At 35.0% G+C, this 19845-nt stretch overlaps 1 pseudogene; it reads right to left on the bottom strand.

The window, feature by feature from the left end:
• Positions 1 to 3305: 3305 nt before the first annotated feature.
• On the bottom strand, positions 3306 to 18968 carry LOC144253430 (large ribosomal subunit protein uL30-like 1 pseudogene; annotated as a pseudogene).
• Between the last annotated feature and the right edge of the window lie 877 nt (positions 18969 to 19845).

A 19845-nucleotide genomic window follows, 5' to 3' on the forward strand; every position in this document is an offset into this window, starting at 1 on the left:
TATGCTTCCTGGTATGACAGATCTTTTTTTTTTTTTTTTCTTTTTTGGTACCAGGGATTGAACTCAGGGGCACTCAATCACTGAGCCTTATAGCCAGCCCTATTTTGCATTTTATTTAGAGTCAGGGCCCCACTGAGTTGCTTAATGCCATGCTTTTGCTGAAGCTAGCTTTGAACTCTCGATCCTTCTGCCTCAGCTGGGATTTCAGTTGTGCCCCACTGCGCCTGGCATAACAGATCTTTCTTGACAGTTCAGTTGCTGTTCCATATTTGATTATGTGCACAAGCAGAATTCATGTGTGGATCATTTGGGTCTTCAAAGAAGTTATGATTATTAATAGCAATACATTTCCAGGCTGTTCAGTCTAGTCATGGATAATTATAACAATGGGCTGTGCATTTGCACTTATATTAGTAATTTTTTGCATCTTTTTCTCTAGCCTACATCTAAGTATAGAACTATAATTTCTCAAACTTAATTGTTTGGCAAAATGTACAATTATATTATCAATCAAAACTGTCAAATACAGGGAATTGTGGACTCAGACTTATCACTACCTCCCAAGGCCAATTAAATCTGTCACCTCTGAAAGCTGTAATTTAACTGCTGGTGTAGAAAACACAAGAGAGCAACAAGCTGGAGAGAAATTGACCTTGCCTGACCCTTGGGTCAGAGAATGCACCACTTGCTATGCAACTTCTAATCTTCCCAAACTTCCAAAGGGCGATTATAAATAATTTGTTATAATTTATTCCACCAGTCTTTTAAAAATGAAAATCATATCCAGGCATGTCAAATTATGTTCTATGATAAAATAAGATTGTTGGTATACAGTCATTAGGATGAATGTACATATTTAGCATTTTCCATTATAATATAGTTAAAAATAACTTTGTTATAATTACAAAATTCTCATAATTTCATTAGATCATTCATTTATCTTACATTTCCCCCTTAGCTCTGCATATTCTATTCTGATTTTAAAAATCATTGTATAGATTAAATATTTACTGCAAAGTGAAATTCTCCAAAACCACATTGGGGATATGTTCTAGAATAAGGATATAAACCTAGGACTTTGACATCTAACTATTGTTTTTCTTACTTTAACATGCTGGTTTTAATATGTGTTTGAATATCTTTGAGATTGTAGATATGCAGATAAACAATGCTATGTTTTGGAGTAAAGTCATTTTGCAAAGATTAGAGTGTAAGTCTACAGGTTTGAAGAAGCATTTTTATCTCTCTCCATTCAAAGACAGTTTATCACTTAAGGTTTGGTGAGTTGTACTGGCTTTATGCATATCGCATTCTCTCTGATGGTATTCAGCTTTCTCAGCCATCTATCCTGAGTGACAAACATCAAATAGCCATTACAGGGTAACCCTTTCTTAAAACATGTATTCCATATTTCTGTAATTTTACAATTTAAATAGTAATAAAACCACATATATCTCACTATGTATTTTATGATCATCTTTATTTATATAAGATTATAAGTTTAAACCTATTACTTTAATTGTTTTAATAACCATGTGAGGCAAACAAGCTAGAAGACATCAGCTCAATTTTACAGACAAAAGTAGAAACACGCTTCACTTATTTTTTTTTTATTTTTAATGTGGTACAGAAGAAGGAGCCCAGAGCCTCACACATACTAGTCAAGGGTTCTACCACTGAGCTATAGTTCAGCCTTGTTCCTTTATTCAGTAAGACAGTTATGCAATGTAAAACACAAACTTCTATACCTATTACTGTTTTTTCCACGACTTTGTATACATCATTTTAAAATAATCTGTTTCCATAGTGCTCTCCTATATGATTAACACTTAGAATATCTGTTTCTGGCAGGTTAAACTCTAGAACAAAACAACCTAATTAGTTGCCTCATAATCTGGCACATTTTTAAGGCATTCCTATACCTCTTACTCAATTTTCCCAGATAAGTTTAAGGGTCCCAAGAGTCAAAACTGCAGCAAATCTGATTTCAAAGGACCAAGGAACATAATGGCTAAACACGTTTCCAGTTTAACTGGGCTCTGACACATCCTCACCAACTGCTTAGATGGTAAACTGAGGCAACTGAGAGGGAATGGAGGAAAACCCTATATAGGGGTAGACACTGATGAAAACACAAACAGTATTAGAGCCACTTTTTTTCAGAATTAGCATCCCCAGAAGGCTTGTTGTTTATCTACTACATCATTACTAGGAAGACAAAGGTCAATACTTCCAGAGAACACAATATGCAAAGAAAAGATCCAATTGAGCTGCCTGTTGAGAGCTTGAAATGTCAAACTGTGCTAATTTAATCCATGCCAAACTAAGAAAATGGTTCCTTTCTACCTGATCTGGTTTTTAAGGAGGAGGCAGATCAGCACAGAAACCTAGAAATTCCATCCTAAAGTCCAGGCTTGGGGGACTGGTTGGAAAGGCAAAGTTACAGGTGATACAGGAAGCAAACAATCTGTCACTATGTTCTTCATAGAAAACACCCAATTTGCTTGGTAAATTCTTGTTTTCTATACCACATGGAGCTAAAGAATATTACATGTAGCAAGATTAGAGCCTGGGTGACCAAATTCTCATAAGAACAGGGCCTCCTCAGATAACATGTATAGGTGCTGAAACAGAAGGGTCTATGAACACCCTAAAATTCCAAGAAAATTTTTGAATATATACATATGTTTAGGGTGAAGTGTCCTTTCTTTCTCAAATTCTGAGCTAGAGAAAATAACTTAAGTCTGTGACAGGCTACAATAGAAAAGTTCCCAGACACACTTAAGAGTCAAGGCAAGTCTGAGAACTTACAAAGCTGTCACTGAGATGGTGGAACATGGACCCACAGTAGAGAAAAATGAGAACTTGGTTTTGGGTATTTCTCCCTAAGTATTTCAAGTTATTTCAATACAAAGGCTCTGGTGACCCCCAGATTCAAGGATGCTACTGGGCTTGGTCCATTATAGCAAAAAAATCTGAGGGTGGCTTATGTATATACTTGGGATATTCATTCATCAACATTAAACCCCAGGATAGAAGATGTGAGAAAGAAGGACTCCTTCCTCCATGAAATGTGTTGATTTCAGAGGCCAAGGTGGCCAATGTGGACAATGATGGGATTTTATTTGGAACTGGGCTGTGATGAGAGGTGTCTGCCATGATAATAACCTCGTGTTTTTTCCCTAATCCCTTCCTTCCAGTTTCTGAAGATACTGCAGAATATAATCTTCTCTGAACATACTTGATAACAATTCCATAAAACAAAAACATATGCTTCCAATGTACTGCTTTCAGATATTCTGGGTTTAGTTCAGCTGGAAGATGTGCTGATTTATGTGTTCACCACCATAACTGGGGTGAGCTCTTCTCCTTGAAGCCAACTCGATTCTTGGTAGCATGACAGTTCACAAAGAGGTGGACATGGTTCAAGAACCAGAATATCTGCTCGAAATACTTACCTGGAATGGAATAGCATGAATGAGGTCTATCAGGCAAAAGACACCAAACCTCCCAAGGAACTCCTCAATCCCTGTGTTGCCTATCAAGGGGATGGTCTCATTCTTGACCTTCCCCTGTCCATGTTTCAAGATAAATTTTTGGGAAGAATTCAGATTTGGAAATCCCCAGGTCATAAAAGTTTTATTATTTGTAGCATTTTTTTTTTTTGGTTCTAGGGAGTGACTTTGACAAAACACCACTAAAGATTTTCTTCTAAAGAAGTTTGGCAATTTTCTCTGCATTAGTCAACTCACCCCATCAACCCTTTGGATACACATAAAAAAGACCAAGGAATATTTTTCAGGAACTTCCAAAGCATGTCCTTTCACATCTACTCAGGAATCACGTAGGAAGATTCCAATTGCTTAAACCTGAACTTTTTACCCTTTCTTCATCATTTCTGTCAAAAGTACCTGCTTTGCCTAAGTAGCTTTGAGAGTCTATAAGACTTCCACCTTTTTATGAGATATTCTGGCATCAAAAGGATCTTTTCTATTTGCCTAATAAGGAAAATTAAGATCAGGAAAAATAATATTTAGGAACAAATGCTCAATAATTTCCAAAATAGTTAAATACTCTGTACTTCCAGAAACACTGATCCCTTCCAATTCCTAAGCATTGTGCTTGCCTTGAAACCTGTGGTTTCTAACTCCAGTCTTCAAAATGGAGCCCTAATATTTACTTGTATCCAATGCCTTAAAAATTCATGAATGTCATGGTGCCTGGATACACACCCTTTCACAGTTTTTATAGCCTATGCCATTTCCAAAAGCCATCTATTTCCTTTTAAGCTACATACACACAAACACACACACACACACACACACACACACACACACTCACACTACACTTTAATTTGAATGTATCTGCTTTTGCATTAGAAGTAAATTTAAGTATGTTGACCAGCAAACTTGAGTACATTTTTTAGTACATCTTGGAGAATAAATGACCATAAAAATAAATCAAAAAAGTAGTATAAATCATGAAATTTTCTGAGGGTAAAAAACAATAGTTCAGGATGAAAATCTTAAAATTAGATATTTAGTGTGTTCCAAGTAGACCCAAGGCTTTGAAAAACAATTAAAAGTCAAGAACATATTATTAACTAGGCATATATTATTAACTAGGTAATAAGGAATGCTAATAAAATATGAAGAAGTTTCTCTCATTAAATTATAACAAAAATATATAGCAAAATGAATTTTCTTCATGGAAAATATCTTACAAATATCTAGATAAATATCTTGATCCTCTAAAAGTTGATGCAAATATTTTGTTTTAATTTATGACAAAGAACAAAATATTCTTATAGACTAAACTAAATTATTCTTTATAGATTAAATTTTAATGCTATAAACTAAAAATGTTAAGTCATTAAATGCCTGGTTTTCATCTGTGTACATAATAGATGAATATCTATCCAGCAATTTTCTTTCCTACCTTTAGTAATAGGTTACTCCTTCAGATCAATAAAGCAAAAAAAAAATGGTAAATGGAGTAGCTCAAATATATTCTCCTATATTTTCTTTTAAAATTGGATAAGTACTTTGATGAATTTTTAGGTAGTATCAATTCTGAATTATACTAATGATGAACTACCTGTGTATATACACCTCTTTTTTTATTATTACTACTATTATTATTTTGGTGTATTCCTTGTAATTCAAATTAAACTCACACCTACTGCTGTCGGATTTAAGCATTGATGAATAATCAACTAGATATTCATCAAGTACCTATTTTGTGACAATCTTATTTTTGTTGCTGAGGAAATAAAGGTGAAAAACAATGATGATAAAGCCAAGCTCCCAAATTCACACAGCTAAGAACTGGTAGTAGAGATAGGTATTAAGTAATAATCAAATAAAGTGAATTTTGTACTGTGATAAGTGCTCTGAATGGAAATGAATGGCCATAGAAGAGCTAACAATAGGTGAAAAGGAACATGGTAGGGAAAGCCTGTGAGGAGATGCAGAAAGAACAGACATAGACACAGGGTACAAGTGGGCAGACAGGATGGAGCAGAGAGAGTGAGGTGAAGTTGTGAAGAAGAGGTGCAGAAGCGAAGGATCCGCTCCTCCCTGCCTGGTAGTTTATTAACTCAAAGAACACATACCTCCCGTTACCATGACTATATTCTAGTGAGTATTTCTTAAACCTTGAGTGCTAGCTGAGATAAGGTCAATGTGAGAATAAACATGGGGCCCCTATCCTCCAGGGGCATTACTATGGAGACCAGATAGTGCCTGCCTAGTTACCTTATTACCTCAGAGGGAGATGGCTGGGCATCCTAAGCCCAGGAAGGAGGGTAAACTTGTGAAGGATATTGCTATGGCAGTCAGGCACCCTGTGGTTTTGTACAGGAGTTTCCCAGTACCCACATATATCCTAGCGGCCAGGAATTCTGTGTCTTTGCACAGAAACTTCCTAGTCACCAAGTATGTCACAATCACGAAGTTTGTGGACCCCAATCCCAAATACAGAACTCTCACAATAGGGGATTTAAATTAATCATAAATCTCTTAGAAGGGGCCTGATGACGAGTTAATGAAATTGAGATTGATGGTTGATGGAAAACAATGAATAGGGTAAGGAGAGGGATTCAGGCCAAGTCTCTTGCAGTTATTATGCATGAGGCATGAAGAGAGATAAATTAGCTCAGAGTGGTTGTAATAGATAGAAATGGAAGGCACATGATGGAAAATGAACATGTGAAGCATATCTTTATTGGTTATGCTAAAAGTAATCGGAAATTAGGACAGATGATAAATATGAAAATTAAATGTTTACACTGGCTTCAGTGATTAAAGTGTTTGAGTATGAAAGGATTAGGTAGGGAAGGGAGATGTGAGAGTACCAGACATTAAGTTAATTGTAAACACTTAGGGGAGAGACAATGCGTCCAGAGGTAGTGGGCAACTATAGAAATGTACATTGACTCAAGATATAGTTCAGAATAAAAATTATCAGGCCCAGAGATAAGACAAATCTGGTGGTATAAAGGAGCAGTATACAAGGTCCTCATATTTCTGACTTGCACAACTAGAGGGAAGATGGAGACTTTACTGAATCAGAGACTGGACCATGGTGAATCATAAGTCTTGAGGGAGCAGATCACAGTGGATACTAGGCGTCTGATGTTCCTTGCTTTCTATATGTAAAGTAATAAATCGATTTTTATGTTATTTGCTGCATAGAAGTGTGTTCTGTCTCCCTGAACTCAGACACATGGGTAACCAGTGCACACAAAACCTGTTTTACAGTCAGTTATAAGAGTATGATTTGAGATTCCTCAAGTGCTTTTCCCAGCTCTCTTTGTGTTTCAATGATGGTGTGTGACAGACAGAGGGTGCTTCAGAATAAGTCACATGAGTAGAGACCCCACTGATTCAACCTGAAAAGTAAAAAAAATAAATAAATAAAATAAACTGTTGTAATTACAAGATATACATTATGAATAAGAACATTTTGATTTAATCTATTTTTTTTCCTTTTGCAATGGTGAGAATGAATAAAAAGATAGAGAAACACGAGATTAAAAAACTGCCCTCACATCTTTAACTAGTGCAACTTGACTGTTATAGGTTTGAACGACCATTTAATGACTTTTCACTAAACAACCACCACCAAATAAGTCCCCCTTATTCGTAAACAGATAGGTGGTGCTCTTGAGGTATGCATTGTTTCAGTCCCATAGTATGTCATCACCGTGGTATACTTTTGAAAGTACATATTGCTGTAGAAACTACATTTTCTTATTAAAATTAAAATCTCTATATTCTAAATACTATATAATTTTCTGTTAGGTATTTCTGTATTTCAACTATTTGTTTGTTTTGTTTTGTACTGGAGATTGAACCCAAGGACACTTAAACACTGAACCACAACCTAATTCTTTTTAAAAATTTTGTATTTTGAGACACGGTCTTACTAAGTTGGTTAGGGCCTCTCCAAGTTGCTAATTCTGGCTTTGAACTTGATTTCCTCCAGCCTCAGTCTCCCTAGCTGCTTGGATTACAGGTGTGTGCCACCACATCCAGCCTGTATTTCAGTTTTGTCCTTTTTCTTCCATTTCTTACATTCTAATAAGTTTCATTTTAACAATGATTAACTTGTTATTCTGCTGTGTTTTGAATTTCAGGAGAGTCCATGTTTATTGACTTTTTACTAAAGGATCAAACATAACATTACTTAATATTGTTCTATTTCTAAAGTAGTAATCCAAATTGCAAGTAAATATAATTCTTATTTCTGTAGACATTTATTTATTTCCTATTATGGAATAAGTGGACTATTCAGTTTTTTTTCAAAATTGATTTTCCCAAACCTTTTAAGAATTGATAGAGTATCATTTTCTTGCTGCTTGGGTGCTACAAAAGCAGTTTTCTTTACTGTTTAAAATTAAATGATTTGGATTTTATCATCTGCTTCATATCATCACCCATAAACAAAAAAATCCCCAAATTTATAAATTATTTCAAGTTCAAATTGACATTTAATAAACTATAGAAAGTGAAACTCAGAAACAATTATAAAATGTTAAAGTAATAATAAGTTAAGCTGATTAAGCCTTGTTTAATAAAGAAAAATTACCACATAAAATTAATTTTTCAAATTGAAGTATAACAAATGTGTTTTTATTAATGAGGAAAATATCTGTTTGTTAATTATTGTATTCCCAGCAGCTAGTTTCATTAATGGTAAGTTAGAGTAAGAACCCAGTTGTAATAATGAAATAATATGTAATTGTGGCTGGCATCTTCAACAGGGAAGACACATCTCTAGGAAACCATCCTTTAATTGTTTATCCCTTTCATTGGTATTAAACCATGAAAAAACTCTTCCTTATTAAATGTTTCTCATTTACAAATAATGTTGCCTAATCAGCCTTTAAGTGGAAGAAAATATTCCCATATGACTTAAATATTAGGGTGATTTAATTTTAATTTATTACTTCTTTTATGGTCATGGCTTATATAGTTTACTTATGCTTCTTGAAATGCATAAGAAAAGCACTAACTTAGAAGAGATGTAATTTTGCATCTTTTTAGGAAAGTGAAAAATATTTTGTAGTAGCTGAAGCTCTAGTCCCATTTTTTGTGAATTATCCATAAAGCTTTTTTAAAAATTCCTTATAAGGCTAATCTGTATGGAAAGTAGTCACTTCTTAGTATTTTGATTTTATAAGTGATGAAAGCAGTTACTTTTCCCTATCTTACTAATGTCCTAGGTTTTTGAATACTTATTTTTTTTAAGTGCAAGTTGAAAGGAAAATTCAAGAAACAGAGAAAAAATAAATCAGATTTACTTTTATCTCTCTATTTTCCTTCTACATTTATTTCGTTCAACAAATCCATTTCTCAAGAGTTCATAATAACATTTGAATTAACCAGAGTCCCTCTTATCAATTTAAGAAAATAATAGAAGCTTCTGTGTTTTTATTAGTTTTTACTATTTAAAGTTTTTCTTTTCTAGAATCATCAGGCTTCTCTTCCCAAGAAAAGTAAGCAAGTCATTAATTAGTAAAAATGGTGGTTACCCTGAAAATGCACAAGCTTCTAATATGCAATCAAAGCCAGCCATCATAAAATACAACCTATAATCAGGGCAGAGACATTGTAGACACTGTGCATAGCAACTAAGAGATAAGTATAGCAGAAATTTCTCAAGCAACAATAAGCTGAGATTGTAGAGCATAAACTATTTTTTATGAAGCCAATCCAGTTACAGCAACACAATCAATGCCACCATATTATTTAGGTGATAAACAATCTTCAGAGTAGAATAGGTAAGGAGCATTCAACCATTTCCAAAGATATCCATAAGTCTTGTGGGTCCACCCCAGGGTGTTTGATAACAGCAGGAAGCTTATTTGAGAAATGGTTCATCTCCTTGCTTTTCAGCTCAAGCCAATATAAAATAGTACTTGAAATTATGTGTTTCTCTTCTGAAGCTTATTGTCGCCTGTATTTTCCTTCTAAAATTTGATTTTACCTGCAAGAAGAGTTGCTATTTTTTTTTAAATTGAAGCAGATCTAAAAAAAAATTATAGAGAACTAAAGCATCAAATTTATGAACTGAGTTCTATGAATTCTTTTTTGCTTCTTTGAATAATAATAAGAAACAGAAGAATTCAGTCTAAATAACAAAACCTACTAATTTATATCCATCCACTTACCATTCATGTCCCTTCTAATTTTCATATTCCCACTGTGACATCTAAGATTTTATATAGATATCTTGTGGATAATTTTCATCTTGATGACCAGCAACATAATATTCAAAACTGTTTAGTTGGGTAAAAGCTATATGCACTAGATATTTTTAAATTTCTGATATTAATTCTTGCATTGAACAATAGGAGGAAAAAGACAAAGGCCAATTATCCATGGGTGAGAAAAACATGTCAGAATTTTCACCAAAAAAAAAAATGCACTAAATCTTTTAGTACCTCATGAACAAATTAAACTGTGAGAAAGTGCAGAAATATTTCAGGGTTTTTTTTGTTGTTGCTATAATTTGGGTGGTTTTGTTTGTTGTTGTTTGCCTTCTTCTAAGTGTTTGGCTTCTTGACCTATTTGTTCATTGCCAAGGCCATCAGTACCAGTTTTATGATTGTGGGCCCCCTTATTGTTTTTCTCATCTCTTTTTTTCTCAAAAGATGTTCTGGAGAAATTATGTAAAAATTGCAAAGAATTTACCTCCCAACACTTTTCTCCATACCTCCTAGATTACCTATGATAGCTTCACTCACTGCCACGGGGAATACTTTCTCTTAATGTCACCAACACAGACTCAGCAACAAATCCCCTCTTGTGGCACATCATATACAAGAAAAAGTGTAATAAATATTATGTAATTCCCCTGTTAACCAGACTGCTCACCTGACCTCTTGCTTAACTTCAATTATATTTTATAATTTTACATTACTCCTGCTTATCAGTGCTCAAAGTAGTTTTTATCACATATTCAGTTGTTCTACCTGCTTGTCTTCACTATGAAATATTCAAGGATTCCACCCACTACACTTACAGATTCTGAAATGTATACCTTATTTCTACTCCTAGGCTTCACATTGTGTACACCCTTTTGTGTTAATACACAACCCTTGATTGGTTGATACTTCTGATCTACCTCCTGGAATTCATATTTAATTCTTAGTGAAATTTCCCAAATCTCCAACCTTTTCTCTGAGTGTTTCTTCAATTTGATTTATACAACAGAAATCTGGCTTTACCCTGAGAATACTGATGTTCCTGAAGTCCTGTTAGAGACAGTCCCTCTCCTCACCCTTCTCTGGCACTCTTCCCACTGGGCCTTCAAGTTAGAACCATAATTTTTGCCATTTCTCTTTTAAATCATTTCCCTCCTGTCTCCCCAGCTCTCAGCTTTAAATTTCTTTTTATTAGACTGTATCAGCATGGCATTTCATTATTGCTGTCTTTTAGTGACACTGAACTTTTTTCTTTCTCTATGGCAATTTCAAATGACAGTTTATACCCTACCCACTCAAACTTTGGCTCTAATTTTGGTGATATCTATATGAACCTGGAAAATGTTTCAACAAATGCTAGTTTTTTGATCTTTATGTCAAAATTTATTTTTATTTTGAAATTCTATCACATGTTTACTCCTATGGTCATTTATTAGTTTTTTCTTATTGTTTTCTGGTGGTGTATGTTTTGTTTAAAATTACCAATTCCTCTATGGTCTTAATTTCAGGCCTTCACTTCCTGTCTATCAGGTTCTTTATTTTGAGCTCATTTCTTCTAGAGCACTGCCCCCACAAAGTTCTGCAATACAGTGTCTTGTTCTGACAAGCTATTCCTTCTCCTTCACTCTCTAGATCTTACTCCATTCCTTGCTTGAAATAAATGTGTCCAATATTACCTTTTCTTTTCCTTGTTTGATTTTATTCAGTTGATGAAACTAATATGTTTATATTTATTTGTAATTTAATTGAGCTAAAAAAAAAATTCGTAACCACAAAGTGCTCCCAGTGCTGTTAGAGAACCTTGCACTCAGCCTTAGACTCTTCAGGTATTCACACTCCAGACTCCTTGTGAAAAACCAGCCTCTACCTCAGAGCAAAGCCTGTCCAAGGAAGGGACATGACCTTAGTCCTTGGAAAAACCCACAGAGCACTCCTAAGCATATTCCCACCCTGCTAAGTTGTTTATCTACAAATAACAGGAGAGATCTGCTGCGCCAGGTGTCCCTGACTCAGTGAGGCTAGGTGGGGATCCATAGAAGCCCCCTAGAAGCCACCAATCAGCATGAGACAGGGAAATACCTAGGATGCCAGATAATCCTCCCAGTGGTTTATGGTGGTTGATAACAAGTTGGGAAACCATGTAGTTCAGCACGTACACCCCTCTTGGCTCAAACCAATCAGTTCAAACGAATACCCCTTTTGTACTGACCAATCACCCCTACCCAACTTGTTCCTGCCAGTGAATGTGCTAATCATGTTTTAGAGTTGTTATTTGATTTTCCCTTGGTGTGTGATGATTTGCTAAAAGAGGCTATGATGTATGTGAAGTCCCTGCCCTCTCCAAAAAATATATAAAAATGCTGCAAACCCTGGGCTTGGGGCCTCTCAGCGTCACCAGTTGCTGTGTGTGCATGCTGAGGACCAAGCTAGCTCGCAATAAACACCTCTTTGCTGCTTGCATCGATCTTGGGTCTCTGGTGGTCTCTGGGGGTCCCGAATTCGAGCATAACACTTGATACCTTTCCTCTCCTCTCAAACTTCTTCTTCTGTTTTCAATTTTAGCTGATATATTGATTCTGACTTCTCTGAGTCAACCAATCAGAAGAACCCCACAAACTACCCAACCATAGATGAATCTGCAAACCACATACCCTGCATGTGACCACAGACAAACCACGGAGGTTCCTCCATAGATCCAACTCCTCCTTTCAGACACATATTCTACCACCTCTTGCCTGACTTAAGTCATTTACCCAAGAATTCTACCCTGCTTTCCTCATATTAAATTAATTTCCTTGTATTAAATTTTCCCACTCTATTTCATTTTCTTTCAATTTATCAGATGTACACATTATGACATGTGTAACTAGATGCAAGAAATACTATATTTTCTGTTCTTTTCTCTTTCAGAATAAAAGGAAATGTTATATTGATTAAGTGGGTAAATGTTATATTGATTAAGTTGGAGCCACGTCCCCAACCCATTTTTGTAATTATTATTTTTTTTTCTTTTCTTAGAGTCAGGGTTGCTTAGTACCTTGCTAAGTTCCCAGGCTGGCTTTGAACTCACAATCCTCCAGTCTTAGCTCCCTGAGTCACTGGGATTTCAGACGTGCACAACCACACCCAGCTATTTTAATCAGACCTTTACAAATGATATAAAATTATAAATCTAGATTCTCCAAGTAGTGTTAATTTTCTCATATGCTGCATACATATTACTATTGTATATTAACTACAGTTCTCAATAAGAAGTTTGAAGAAAGCAAAAATAAAAATAAATACAAATTATTTAACAGATGATCAATTTCATTTCCTTCTTGGACATATTTCCATTAAAAAATTCCTTCAAATTCAAGCCACTTATGTGCACACACACACACACATACACACACACATATCATACATACAAAGGATTTCAAATGATGTCCAAGACAGTTTAGAAGCAACTACAATTAAGTTCGTGAGATGGTGAGAATAAGGCCTCCTCTGTGATGTAAACTCAGGCAGTCAGGATGGACACCAGCCAACAGACTGTGGTGTGAAGGTACTTCTCAAGGCCCATTTCCAACCACAGAGACTCAAATCTCCCTTTATTTCCCCCATCATAAGCTGACTAAATTCTGCTCTTTACTTTTTTACACATCAATGTTTTACTGTTATTTTACTTGTACTAGCTTCTTCTCTAAGTATTCTTTCAACACTTTTCTCTCTGATAGAGTTAATCCCTCCATTGCCTTTGTCCCAGTTTACTTCATTTTCTTTCAATTTTATCAAGTGTCCTATCTTTCTGTCATTGATTTAGGTGCGTGTGTATGTGTGTGAATATACACATATGCATATATGTGCATGTTGCTCATTGTTTGAATTTTTAATTAATTACCTAATCAAAAAACTTAATTGTTTTTTGCAAACATATATCCTATACCTACTTTAATCAAAGAATGTTTGTTTTTTGGTACCAGTGATTGAACCCAGGGGCACTCAACCACTGAGCCACGTCCCCAACCCATTTTCAAAACTTTTTTTCTCTTTTTTTAGAGTCAGGGTTGCTTAGTATCTTGCTAAGTTCCCAGGCTGGCTTTGAACTCACAATCCTCCAGCCTTAACTCCCTGAGTCACTGGGATTACAGATGGGCACAACCACACCCAGCCATTTTAATCAGAACTTTACAAATGATATAAAATTATAAATCTAGATTATCCAAATTTTCATATCTGCTTTGGTGGCTTCTCTCTTGCCTTGTCTTTGTGAAGACATCATTTTTGCCTTGTCTATCAAACTTGGTCTCCAGGGTGCCTCCTTGACATTCTAATGCACACTGATCTTCTTTTCTGAAACATAATATTTGTATGCATCAAAGTGCTCCATAAGAATAAATGGTAGTTAATAGTCAGAAAATATTCCTCCTTAAACCTGATTGCTGGCAGTTAATAAGAATTATGTCCATGTTCTATCTAGGCATTTCCTAATCCACAAAAATGTTCTAAAGGAGAAAAATATGACAATCCAATATATTTGAGGATATTCCTCTTGAGTGTAAATTAACTGTCTTGTGTTGAAACTTCCTTTTATTCTTAATGAACAGATAGATTGAAAGCACTCAATTTTTCACAGAGAGTTTGTGTTTCATCCTATTCCACTGGAGTTTCTGATTCATATGCCATTAATTCCCTTTCTTCTTTGTCATCCAAACAAATGCAAAATAAAGACTGGATTTATTTCACTTCTTGGATTCTTATTTAATGTTTTTTTAAATTCCTATACTAGTTTTTAAGTCCTTAAAACAGCCCCATGTAATTTTTTCATGAGTGATTATAGGTTTTAACACTCATTATAATATTATTTTATCTAACTTTTAATTTTTCTTCCAAACTTATGATTATTGTTCTATTTATAGGGTACTTACTTAATTTGTTTATAAGAGAAACAATATTCCAAAGAGACATTTCTATTTTAACTAGCACCCATGAAGCTTCCCACTATAACAAGTCAATAAAATATGACCACTATATCACAAAAATAAACAGTCATATATAATTGAAACAGTCTTTCCATTCCTGCTGGCTTCTCCCCTGTCTCTAGTTTTAGTCTAATACCTGAAGCTCAGAGGAGAAAACAGTCTTTTGATCATTTCATAAGCCATAATCACTTGCGGAAGAACTGATCCCTGAACTCAGGTCTTAGCAGGTAAAGAGAAAAAGCCAATCTATTCATTTTATAAACTGTAAAATATATCATAAATTTATGTGCTTTTTCCTTTTACTGCAATTTCATACATAATATGCTAGTAATTTCTGTGGGAAGGGTACACTTTATGGAGTGGAAGATTTTATTTTATTTTTTTATTTTCCCATAATGTTCTTTCTATTACTAACCTCTGATGTTATTAAATCCCACTGTGGTATTTTTCCTGCAATAGAACCTATGAAAAGTACAATTCTGGAGAAATTTCATTAAAAACAGTCCGTGAACTGCTTCTGACTTATTCCTGCACGAACCGCCTTCCTCTCCTCTTCCCTGCTCCGGACTCGCACCCGTGGTTGCATTTGAGGAAAGAAATGGGATTTGCCCTTTGCTAGGATGTAAGGAGGGCATTTCTTCTTTTCAAGAAGCTAAAAGTCTAAATCTATTTTACACAAGTTTGAACTAATACAGGTCACTAGTAAAAATGGTTTTCAAGTATTTTATGACTGTGGAAAGAAATCAACAACTTTTTTATTAAAAATAATAGACCTGTCTCATGATCATATTGTTATACACGAACTTAAGAAAAAGAACACGTGGTCACTATCTACTCACTTTTCTAAAAAGGATGAATTTAGTATAGAACATATTTGTACTTCTTTTAAAAGTACCTTCTTCACAAAAAGAACTTTGCAGATTATTTTTTAATTTATAAAGGAAATATACTTCCAAAATCAAAATATTTATCTTCCTCTAAATTACCCTTATGGTTTTCTATTATAACTAGGAGTTGAAGTTTTTATAAATCTAAATTAAGGATATGCAAATGTCCTGAGCAAGTTAAGTGACAATTTTCTTCCATGATTTCCTTGATTATGATTTATTTTTGTGAGGACTCCCAATATCAAATTCTGCTTGGTTTCCCCACTGAACTAATTGTTTGCCAATCACCCAGGCTCTTGGGCACCCATATGCCACAGCTTATGGTGCAGGACCAGTTAGAGTTCTTGCCCTCCAAAAATTGTGCTCTTCCCATTCACTTTTTGTTTTAATATTTTTTTAATTGTCAATGGATATTTATTTTATTTATTTTTATGTGGTGCTGAGTATCGAATTCAATGCCTTACACATGCTAGGCAAGTGCTCTACCACTGAGCTACAACCCCAGCCCTCCCATTCACTTTTGAAGTCTCAAATTTAAAGAAATAAACAAACAGTAGTTGCCAGGAATGCTGAGAATGGTAAGAAATTCGGTCTAGTCCTAAAATGACCATGTAAGTATCCTCTAGAAAACAGTTTTGTAACTTATGTGATAGTGGTCACTTTAATCTATATTTGTGTCACAACTTCATGAGCTATGTAGATTCCAATAAGAGATGGTATAAATTAATTTTATTTGATTTTCAGTAAGCTCTTTCAAAAATAATACTAAATATGACTTCACCTTGAATCTGGCAATGCAGAGAATGCCATCTAATTAAAAAATTAGGTACCTATATAATAATAGTACACAGTTGATAATTGCAGGTAGTGAGGCCATTTGCCAATTTTAGAAGACACTGAAATCAACATCATTTAAGTATGAAATCAGAGCATATTTAAGAAAAGCAAAACTGTTTCTACACTGATGTATTATTTTCTTGTTGTGACTATGACAAATTGCCAGAAACCTAATGGGTTAAAACAAATGTATTATCTTATAGTTATGGAGGTAAAAAGTTCAAAATGAGACTAAAGAGACCAAAAATCATAGAAAATTGGAGGGGGGATTAATCTAGGAAGTCTCTACCATAATGAATGCACTGCTGTTCTTAGCTCAGGTGTGGGCTGGTTATTATAGGACTGGGTTCTTTTTTTTATAACTGTATTCATAAAACTTTATTCATTCAAAAGCCTGATAATCCCTTTTGTCCACTACCACACACCACCTTAAATCTTCTTTTGATTTTTTTTGCCCCCAACTTTATTGATAGTCAGTTTTCAACTAAAAATTGCATATATTTGTAAGGTGTACAACTTGATAATTTGATATATGTAGACATTGTAAAATATTAACCACAATCAAGCTAAGTAATATCTTAACTTCATATATTTACCTATGTGTTAAGAACACCTAAGATCTATCTTCTAAGTAAACTACAAGTATGTAATATTGTTGAATATAGTCACATTGTTGTATATTAGCTCTCTATAGGTTATTTTACCGGCTGAAATGCTGTATTCCTTAACCACCCTCTCCTCATATTCTAGTCCTCCCAATCCCTAACACTCACCAATAATTCTACAACTCTGACTTTTGTTTTTTTTTGTTTTCTGGGGATTGAATCTAGGATCTCGCACATGCTAGGCAAATGTTGTACCACTAAGCTACATCCCAGCCCTGAATTCGACATTTTTAGAATCCACATGTAAATGAGATCATGCAGTATGTGTCTTCCTGCATCTCATTTGACTTAACAATATTGTCCCGGCTTATATTCCCACTAACAGTCTACAAGGGCTCCTTTTTCTCTGGCGTTCTCTCAAACTATTGCTATCTTTCATCTTTCTGATAACAGCCATTCCATCAGGTGTAAGGTGGTATTTCTTTGGATTTGGGTAGCATTTCCCTGATGATTAGTGAGATTAAATTTTCTTCAAACATCTGTCAGTTATTTGTATGTCTTATTTTGAGAAATGTGTATTCAGATCCTTTGTGCAATTTGTAATATTTTTTCTTGTCTTATTTTTTTTGTTAGTTGCTCAAGACAATACAATGATCTTTACATATCATACATTTGATTCAAATGGGATATGAATTCTCATTTTTCCACGTGTACAGATTACAGGATCACATTGGTTAGACAGCCACGTATATACATAGAGAAATACTAGTTTCTGTATTCTGCTGCCCTCCCTATCCCCCCTCCTCTCCCTTCCCCTCCCATAATCTCTCTCTACCCAATCTACTGTGACACATTTCTCTCTCTCTTTTTTCCCTTCCCCCTCACACCATCATATATGTACTTTGTATAATGATGAGGATCTTCTTCCATCTTCCCTGCAATTCCCCTTCTCCCTCCCATTCCCTCCCATCTCTCTTCCCTGTTTAGTGGTAATCTTCTTCTCATGTTCTTCCTCCCTACTCTGTTTTGAGTCACCCCCCCCACTATATAAGAGAAGACATTCAGCATTTGTTTTTTAGGGATTGGCTAACTTCACTTAGCATAATTTGCTCTAATGCCATCCATTTCCCTGAAAATGCCATGATTTTGTTATTTTTTAGTGATGAGTAATATTCCATTGTGTATAAATGCCACATTTTTATCCATTCATCAATAATATGAATCTAGACTCATCTTTCCTCTCCTCTTACTCCTCTTCTTTTTCTTCTTTTATCCTTCTTCCTCGTCCTTGTCGTCGTCTTCTTCTTCCTCTTCCTCCTCCTCCTCCTCCTCCTCCTCCTCCTCCTCCTCCTCTTCCTCTTCCTCTTCCTCTTCCTCTTCCTCTTCCTCTTCCTCTTCTTCTTCTTCTTCTTCTTCTTCTTCTTCTTTTCTTTTGCCTTCTGCCACATGAAAATGAAGCTCAAAGAAACTTCCCAGCTGCTAGACCCTTGATCTCTGACTTCTCAAGGTGAAAATTGTGGGAAATAAGTGTCTATTCATTAGAAATTATTGAATCTCAGGTGTTCTACTAAAATACCACAAAATAGACTAAAACAATTGACATTTCTTAGCTTAGTGCCTTCACTATATTCTTTACTTTCCCTCCTTCCTCTTCTGTCTTCAAATATCCCTCTATGGCCCTCTATATGGACACTTGTGATTACATTTTGGCCTACCCATATAATCCAGGAAACCCTTCCGTTATAAAAACCTCATGTGTTCAGAGGTGGGGATTTTAGGAAATAATTGGATCATGAACACTCACCTTGCTGATGACTGAATAGGCTACTGGGAAGTGGAGCAGATATGGAGGAAGTAGGTCACTGAGAGCTACCTTGGAAGAATTCATCTTCACCATGGCCTCTTTAGGTCCCTCGTGTTCTGTTTTCAGGCTGCCATAAGATGAGTAGCTTTCTTTCTTCATGATGATCCACCATGATGTTCTGCTTGAGCAATGTAGCTGGCTGGTCTGAAATGTCATAAACTATGAGTCAAAAAAAGCCTTTCCTCCTCTATATTGTTCTTACCAGGTATTTTGGGCATAGAGATGGAAGATTGACTAACACATCTTCCTTTCCCAAGATCCTTAACTTGATCAAATATTTGATAAATCTTTTTGCCTATAAAACAATATGCACTATTTCATTGATTAGAACCCAAATATTTGTTCAGTCTACTATAATTTTTTGTTTGGGGTGGCTTCACAGAATGCTAAAATTCTTCAACCTACAATATCTTTAACGAAGTATTTTAGGAACAGAGTTAGCACTGTCAAATTAAGTGCCCATCTAAGCATATGTAGGAAGCCATAGACTTCCTGTGGAGCACGAAGCAGAGATGCACATATGGCCATTTCCCACCCAGATTAGTCCATTCTCACACTTTAAACTCAGATTCTGATATCTAAATATAGGGAACCATATGCCTTGCTGGATATGCCATGAGCATGCTTAAAAATCTTATGTATCTCAAAGCATAAATATAATTCATTGCATTAAAAAAATCGGTTTCCAGATTAAGTCAACTTTCACAAAATAAGTATTTTGCTGTAAATTACCTCTTGGGTGTGTATCTTGGCACTATTGTACTCTCATCTCTTTCTGTGCATCACATTAAATATATTGATCATTTCAATACATTCATCTTGTCTCTATAACTAGATTTAAAATTTTATAAGGGATAAAATCTAATACTGCATTTCGTATTTATTTTGTAGCTGAAACAGCCTGTATGCCTTCTTGAAGACAGAGCTTAGAGATTACTCCATTGGTCTGAGAGAGCCATCTCCTCTATTAGATTTC

This window comes from Urocitellus parryii, chromosome 2 (assembly GCF_045843805.1).
Source record: "Urocitellus parryii isolate mUroPar1 chromosome 2, mUroPar1.hap1, whole genome shotgun sequence".
NCBI lineage: Eukaryota > Metazoa > Chordata > Mammalia > Rodentia > Sciuridae > Urocitellus > Urocitellus parryii.